This window comes from Coptis chinensis, chromosome 2 (genome assembly GCF_015680905.1).
Source record: "Coptis chinensis isolate HL-2020 chromosome 2, ASM1568090v1, whole genome shotgun sequence".
NCBI classification, from domain to species: domain Eukaryota; kingdom Viridiplantae; phylum Streptophyta; class Magnoliopsida; order Ranunculales; family Ranunculaceae; genus Coptis; species Coptis chinensis.
The window spans coordinates 38,143,273-38,152,407 of record NC_141457.1 but is presented as its reverse complement, the minus strand read 5'-3'; the positions used below and the strand labels follow the sequence as shown (position 1 = coordinate 38,152,407).

Below are 9,135 nucleotides of genomic sequence, written 5' to 3'. Positions count from 1 at the left end.
CTTGGGCCGAGTCAGTGGGTGGGCCTACGTGTTTTAAACTTTTAGATTTCATTTTGGGTTTAAGTTTTAGACTTTGGGCTTTTGGGTTAGAGGAGTTTGGGACTGGTTGACTGTTGCCGACCCTTGGCAGGTTGACTTTGACTGTTGACAAGGGTTGACTTTGACCAGTTGACCCAGTTTGACTTTTAACTCAGATAATGGTTTGGTCTATTATGATCGGTCTAGGGCTATTAGCATGCTTAGATTTAGGCTAAGACCTTTCGATATATACGTGTGTACGTGTATTAACTACTATGTGATATTTCAGTCTTTTATGATATACAACGTTATGACACTTAGATATCCATATAATTAATAACGCGTAAACCAAAAATGCATGAAACAAGATACTCCTCCATTATCTGAAATAATATATACAATAAAGTTCAATAGTGTTTCTCAGCAATTTACCACACCCTTTTAAAATCTCTCCACGCCTCAAGTTTTGGAAATGAAATTTTATGACTAAAGATGTCATGTGATAGGTGGGTATTCATTGATTGCGCCATGAATGACCTGGGTATTCATTGAATGTGGCGAGCATGACCTAAGGTACATAGGAACTAAAAGGTGGGTGTATAAGAAAAGTAATTAACTAATTAATAAGAGAAATTAATTTGATTGTGCGAGTGTGCTTGGGTTTATATTTGAATACCTATAGGATATCTACATATGATACATAAAATTTCTAACTTCCGTTTGTAGGAGGGTATGACTTTATAATCTTTTGTACAGGGACGCTGTCCTACCCTTATACCGAAGTGGATATCGGTGAGATTTAATTCAATTATTAATTAATTAAAATGGGTTATTATAATGAGTTAAAAGAATGGAAATCTTACTTGGGAAGAAACTATGCCGGTTGAAATGACGGAACTACCTGTCTTCCAAGCTGAAAATGATTAAGTTATGGAAAGATATAAAGTGATTGTTTGGATAATTAAAGTATGATATTGTATTTATGTTGTTAGTCTACTTATACCAGCAAATTCCATTTTGTTGACCCATGTTTGCTTTGTTTTGGCAACGTGGGTGTGTTCTTGGGAACATAGGTGGGAGGCAGTGGAACCACGGTGATTGATTTGGATTTGTTTCCTGGAGCAGTCCGTTAGTTCTTTTATAAGGTCTGATCTTTTTGGAAGTATGTAATAACGTAGTTTTGTATTCATATGACATGAGAATACAATATTGAAGACTTTTATTCTTAGAGTTTGTTTGATGTTTTATTGGGACGGAAGATAGCCTTTTTATAAAGTGAAATAGAGAATTTTGGAAGATTATTGTTGTTAAGTTGATTCTTTAGGATGTGGGTTTTTGTTAAAGTATCTAGTGTCGGTCTCACACATTCTATAAGTGTGAGACCGTACCTTATTTAGCTTGTTGCTATTTTAGTTATTTTATCTCTAGTATAAATATATGTATTGTAGGTTAGAGTAATATATACACTAAATCCTACCTTCTTCTTGTTCCTCCATCCTTTCTTGTTCTTCTACACACTTAATCCCTTTAACCTAACAAACTAACCACCATATGTATCTCTTAGCATAAAGAACATGGTATCGGAGCCGACTCTGTTTAGAGAATGCTAGGAGAGAGATCCTCAGTTTCAAGGTTCCAGTTTTAGTATTAGTTGTTGTCTTAGTATTGTTTCGCTTCCATGATCTCGGTTTTGATAAAAGAGAGCGTCCGGGTTTCATAAGGCAAAGGTGTGGTATTGTCATCTCGCTGGTTTTCTCAATCTCTACGATGCGGTAGCGAGTCGGGTGCTTTCGATTAAAGCTTCTTGAAGCGCCGCCGCCTTCGTAGTACTTTGTTCGCAGTTTCGTATTCTTTTTCATCAAGTGAGTTTCTCTTCTCTTTACAATGACTGATGTTGTTCCAAAATCCGATGAATTCGGTAATACGTCTATTTTCTCTGTTGGTATGACCTCTGTCAAATTGGAGGGTGTTGCCAATTACCTTCAATGGGCAGAGGCAGTTACTGTTTATCTTACTGGAAAAGGTAAGGAAAATCATCTGACAAATCCCCCAGATGATAAAGGAAAGACAACCTGGACGAAAGATGACGCCTTGGTTAAGAATTTCCTGTGGAATACTATGGAGAAAGATGTTTGTAATACTGTGCGGTTTTTTAAAACCTCGAAGGAGATTTGGGAGTATCTACAAAAGTCATACTCTCAATCTCATAATACTTCTCGTATCTTTCAGTTATATGAGAACATCTTTGATCTCACTCAAGGAGATATGTCTATCTCTGAATATTACAACTCTCTTTGTAGCAAGTGGGAAGAACTGAATATATATCACCCACTTACTACAGACATAAATCAGTTGAAGAAACAAAGAGAGGAATTTCGAGTCTCCAAATTCCTATCTGGGCTACGTCCCGAGTTTGCTAATGTGAAAGCCCAAGTTCAAGCTGAATCTAAGCTCCCTACTCTATCTGAGGCTTACTCTCGTTTATCTCGTATTACTACACCTCCTCTAAGGCACAATGACAGTGCTGCTTTATTGATCCCTCCAAGCAGTAATAACAACCCCTTTTCTGGTCGTGGTAATGGAGGTAGAGGAGGTAGAGGGGGTCGTGGCCGTGGGGGTGGTCGTACCCAAGGGAGTGACCGTGGTCGTGGTATTGGCAGTTTTGAGCCTTGTGAGCATTGTGGGCGCACAAATCATAGTTTTGATTTTTGATTGGATATAACAAGATGCCCACCTTTGCACAAAGCCAACAATGCCATAGTAGTTGATCAGAAAGTGACAAATTTTCAACGAGTTCAAGAAGACTTTGCAGCCCTGATGAAGCGGATACAAGCTATTCCCAGTTCATCAAGTTTGTCCGACCACCCCACTGCGACCCTAGCCGATTCAGGTAAAACATGTCTTCATACAAGTGGTAACAACTCTTGGGTTATTGACTCAGGAGCTTCTGATCATATGACAGGTAATCCCCAGTTGTTTTCTAATCTTGCGTATACTCACACTCCATCATATGTCACATTAGCAAATGGGGCTAAGGCTAGTATTCTTGGCCGGGGTACTATTTAGTTAACTCGTAATATATCACTTGTCTCAGTCTTGCTTATTTGAAATTTCCCCTTTAATCTATTGTCTGTTCATCGTCTCACCCAATCTCTTCACTGTAATGTCATGTTTTCTTCCACTCATGTTGTATTTCAGGATCTACAGACAAAGACACTAGTTGGTGGGGGGTATGAGCATGGGGGCATCTATTACTTTCAAGATGATTATGGGCACTCTCACCAGAAGTAGGCTCTCACAGTCTCAGTCTCTCCTGTTCAGTGGCATAGACGTCTTGGTCATCTTCCTCTGGCTAGTTTGCGCAGTTTAGTTCCCAGTATTTCTTATAGTATTCAGTCTTTAAGTTGTGAGGTTTGTGAGTTAGCTAAACATCGTTGTGCTTCTTACAAAAATAGGTTAAATAAGTGTTCTAGTGCTCTTTTTCAATTAGTCCATTCAGATGTCTGGGGTCCTTGTAGAACCAATGGCCTTTTTGGAGCCAAGTATTTTATTACATTTATAGATGATTTTTCTCGTGTTTGTTGGGTATATATTATGGAAAATCGTTCTCAAGTATTCTCTGTTTTTCAAAAATTCTATGCTGAGATTACTAATCGGTATTCTGCACACATGCATGTTTTTCGAACTGATAATGCCAAAGACTATACCTCTACAATATTCCAGTGTTTTTTAGATGATCATGGCATTACACATCAAACCTCCTGTGTAGATACACCTCAACAAAATGGGGTTGTTGAGAGAAAGAACAGACCCATTCTTGAAGTCGCTCGATGCTTAATGTTTCAAACAAATCTCCCAAAGTTTTATTAGGCAGAGGCAGTCCTTACTGCCACATACTTGATTAATCGTATGCCCTCTTTAGTATTAGGGGGAAAAACACCACACTCTGTTATTTTTCCTGGTCAACCTTCTTTCCATCTTCCCCCTCGGATTTTTGGTTATGCCTGCTTTGTTCATAATCTTCAGCCGGGTCATGATAAGTTAGACTCTTGTGCTATTAAGTGTGTTTTCCTTGGGTATTCACATACACAGAAATGGTATAAGTGTTATAGTCCTCATCTGCGCAAATCATTTGTCTGTACTAATGTTACTTTTTTTGAAGATGTCCCGTTTTACTCTTCAGAAAGGAAGATGTCCTCTGAACCATTTGAGGATTGTGTTATGCCATCTGGTGTTGCTGGATATGATCTTGGTGAAAATGAGGGAGCTCATGAAAAAGGAGCGCGACCTGCGCTCCCTTGATGGTCGAGTTCCAAGCGATGGAGCACACCTTCCTGAGCACGACCTGCGCTCCCTTGATGGTCAAGTTCCAGGCGATGTAGCTCGACCTGCGCCCAATCGATAGCCTTCGGGGCTGGCACTTCTTAATACCCGGTTGCCATTCCAGATGTTGAGGCCGAAAGTTCAACTGCTCCGCTGCCCCCACCTCTGCCCACTATGTCTGTGGATCCTATTGCCATTCCATCTGACCACGATGTTCTTATTGCCCTCCGAAAACTTGAACGTCCACCTGCAAGTATGCGTCTTCCTAGTAAGTATGCTCAATATTCTATGTCTAAGTATGTTTCCACTGATCATTTACCACCATCTTTCAAGTCTTTTGCTACGTCCTTGTTTTCTGTCTCTGTCCCATCTAACTACAGGGATGCTCTATCTCATCCTGGCTGGAAGCAAGCAATGGACGAGGAGTTGAGTGCCTTGTATTCTAATGACACTTGGGTTCTTACAGATCTTCCTTCTGGGAAGAAAACAGTTGCTTGTAAGTGGGTTTTCACTATTAAGCATAATCCGGATGGTACTATTTCTCGTTTAAAGGCTCGTCTGGTTGCAAAAGGCTTTACCCAAACATATGGTATTGATTACTCCGAGACGTTTTCTCCGGTTGCAAAGCTCGCCTCTGTGCGTATTGTGATTTCTCTTGTTGTTCATCATCACTGGCCTCTGTTTCAGTTGGATGTGAAGAATGCCTTTTTACATGGCAATCTTCTGGAGGAAATCTATATGGTTCAACCTCCTAGTTTTGTTGCTCAAGGGGGGAAAGTCTGTCGATTAAAGAAGTCTATTTATGGGCTCAAGCAGTCTCCTAGAGCTTGGTTTGCAAAGTTTAGTCAGGTTTTGATAGCTAATGGAATGACTAGGTGTGAATATGATCATTTCGTGTTTTACCGAAAGACCCAGCAAGGGATTATTGTCTTAGTTGTGTATGTTGATGATATCATTGTCACAGGGTCTGACAAACAGGGTATTGATCGACTTAAAGTCAATCTCTCAAGATAGTTCCAGACCAAAGATCTAGGAGAACTGAAGTATTTTTTAGGCATTGAAGTTTCCAGGTTCCCTGGTGAAATTCATCTCTCACAGAGAAAGTATGTATTTAGACCTTTCGGTGGAGACAGTAATTTAGAGCTTCGCCAAAGAGTGACTCCTATGGATTCGAACCAATTTAACTCGGTCGGATGTTGGAGAAATGTATGCCAATATTGAGGGATACCGTAGATTGGTGGGAAAGCTGATCTATGCTACTATTACTCGCCCCTCATTTGCAGTCAGTGTAGTATCTCAGTATATGCATGCACCACGGATTCCTCACTACCAGGCAGTTATTCGTATTCTGAGGTATTTGAAAGGTTCTCCTGGTTGTGGATTGGTCTATCGTTCTAATGGAAATTTTGATGTTGTTGGATATTCAGATGCTGATTATGCAGGATCAGTTTCAGATAGACGATCCACCACTAGGTATTGTACTTTCCTTTGTGGAAATTTGGTGACATGGAAAAGTAAAAAGCAAACAGTTGTGTCAAAGTCTAGTGCAGAGGCTGAGTATAGAGCTATGGCTCAAGGGACTGGTGAGTTAATGTGGATTCGTAATCTGCTACATGAGTTAGGTTTCGAGGTACAACTACCAATCCCTCTACATTGTGACAATCAGGCAGCCATTCATATCGCTTCTAATCCAGTATTTCATGAGAGAACTAAACACATAGAGGTAGATTGTCATTATGTCAGACATAAGGTTGAAACAAAGGAGATAAGTACTCCTTATGTGGCTTCCCGGGATCAGCTAGCTGATATCTTCACCAAACCAGTGATTCATCTAGTTTTGAGTTATATTGGTAACAAGCTGGGCATGAGTGATATCTATGCTCCAGCTTGAAGGGGGGTGTTGAAGTATGTAGTGTCGGTCTCACACATTCTATAAGTGTGAGACCGTACCTTATTTAGCTTGTTGCTATTTTGGTTATTCTATCTCTAGTATAAATATATATATTGTAAGTTAGAGTAATATATACTCTAAATCCTACCTTCTTCTTGTGCCTCCATCATTTCTTCTTCTTCTACACACTCAATCCCTTTTAACCTAACAAACTAACCACCATATGTATCTCCTAGCGTAAAGAACAGTTTTTAATTTTGGTATGTGTTGTATCCACCCCGTCATAGCCTGGGTTTTTAAACAATTGAACATAGTGATGTTTGAGATATTTATATTTCAAATATTCATTTTGCAATTGTTTAGAAAATCGAGCTGTGACAGAAGATGTGTACGAGCAGCAGTGAGAAGGTACAAAACGCATGGACTTGAAGAGGCAAAAAGGGTTGTAGCAGAAGTTGCAGTACGTCTTGTTGCCTTGCTCTTTGGAAGGCATTGTCATCAAGTATAGTACTGGTTTAAAACGACATATTTAAAAAAAACTTAGTTCGTGTTTTAAATAGAACGTCTCGGAAAAAAAAACACGTAAAAAAACATGGTGCATAAAAAACAGGTTTAAAACGTATAATACGTAAAAGAAACGATAAAAACCGACGATAAAGAATACGATAGATAAGGAGTTTGATTTTTTATAAGAGTGGAAAAAAGTATAGGCACAGAAAATAAAAATAATAATAATACAAATGAAATAAAATTCAAATACATGAAAGTATCACATTATCAATTACTCATCTAAATATTAAAAGTTTTAGATTCAGTACCAAAACACGACCCTAAATAAGATATTACTAATTATTACCAGCATAATCTAGTACTACAAATAAGTGAATAACTTTAAAATTTACAAGTATCAATAGTCCAAAGCAAAATAGATCTGTCTCAATAAGTCAATCTAACGCCCATTCTTAAAAAACGTAAACTCAAAACCCAATTTTCTTCTCACATTTTCTTTTAGATTAAAAAAATAAAGCACTAGTGGCCTGCACCAATGGAAAGTTGGGAATAGTACCTGATTTTTATAGTGTTGGGCCAACACTTAAAAATAAATAAATAATAATAATAAAGTTTTAAACGGGAGATTTTCAAAATCTCGGGTTTTAAACGTTTTTTAAGTTTAAAACGTTTAAAGCGCGATATTTTGAAAACCCCGGGTTTTAAATTAGAACAAGACGCCTTGCCAATTTAACGGGTTTTAAACATGTTTTTTTTAAAAAAAACGCCGAATTTGGTTACAATGCTGGAAGGGGATAGCTTTGTATCTGAAGGAGACTTTGCAATATCAAGACGTTTAATGGTGTAGAGAGCAGCTGGTCATTGGCAGCCTTACATGTTTATGTTAATTAAAACCTTATTAGTAATCTAGTTTTTAGTCGTTAGTTTTAGATGGATCAGTAGGGTCTTTAATGGGGATGCACATCAATTAGTTGGATGGATGCAGAACATATTATTCCCTTAGCTTAAATTTATACTAGAAACTAGTACATTGCCCTTGCCGTATGACAAGGAAAAACCCAGTCCATAAACTGAAAAGCCCAACCAAAGCCCGCCCAACAGAAGCCCGACTAGAAAAGCTCAATTGCCCACCAAAAATCCGACGGCCTTTGTTAACTTCAATAATGATTCACTACTCTTGTTGTCCCTTATTATCCTGTTTACACCCTACAAGCCTTTAGATTCGCCATGTCATAAGTAGATCCAAAAGTTAGGGGTTGTTTTTGGGGGGCCACACCACCCTAATTTGTTATATAGATTATTCAACGTGCAAAAGCACGTGACTTACATTTGTTTGACTTTGTCTAATTTTGCTTTACTTTTATGATAGTTTAGTACGTAGTAGGGCCCAAACAAAAAAGTAAAATGTTAGAAATACATACACTCAAAACCGAAAAACATAATATAACAAATTTTTGTCCCACAAAAAATCAAAATTCCAACTCAAATGGCTAACATTAGACACGTGTCAAAAAAGCAGCACTTGTTAGAACCGAGTTACAGCTCAAACGGCTCACTCGCCCACACTCCTTATAAGTAATAGAGATACAAGTACGGTTATCAAAAAATAAAAATAAATAAATACTTCTGTTTGTGCGGTAACCCCATACTAAATTTGCCTTCGAAACTAAATTTGACAAGTTAAAATGGCATTGGAGGATATATTAGAAGTTAGAATGCAAAATTTACTTGTTGGTACTTGAGCTGCACTGGGTTTCGATTGTCCCAGTTGATTGATGCTAAATTGAATGTAGCACTTGTTTTAGCCATGATTTCGAACATAATCGCGGAATTCCACTAAATATTCCGATTTTGAAGAAATCGAAATAACGATGTAAGGGTTGAAAAATGTAAATTTTTTTATTTTGCTTGAAATGTTTTGGAATTCTAATTAATAGAGCTATTGGAATTTTGGCAATTCCGGAAGCATTTTTTAGGTTTTGGTCCTACTACTAGTTGGTATATTAGGCTTTGGTCAAGAAAAGTTTAAATATTCATTAGTTTTTAGTCTGACTTTCAGTAGTAGCTTGACCGTCAGTCCACTCAGGTGACTGTGGTCAAACTTGTTGTTTTTTTTATATAGATTGATGGTCAACTGAGTAGACTGACAATTAAGTACTAGAAGTTTGACTATTTAAGATTTTCTAGACCAAAACCAAATTACCTACTATTAGTAGGACCAAAACCTAAAAAACTCATTCTAAAATCTTGACTATGATTTTAGTAGCATTTACAATAGTATTTTAGATCTCTAGTATCTCAGTTTAATGTTTATAGGTAGGGGTCGCAGTATTGACACCCCACTTTATGGAATTGACACCCCTTTGACCAATTCAAAGGTAGTGGCGCCCCTC

The 9,135-nt window shown here is 38.0% G+C and overlaps 1 pseudogene; it reads left to right on the top strand.

Moving 5' to 3' along the window:
* The first annotated feature begins 5,545 nt into the window (after positions 1-5,545).
* On the top strand, positions 5,546-6,232 carry LOC147515957 (secreted RxLR effector protein 161 pseudogene; annotated as a pseudogene).
* The last annotated feature ends 2,903 nt before the right edge of the window (positions 6,233-9,135 follow it).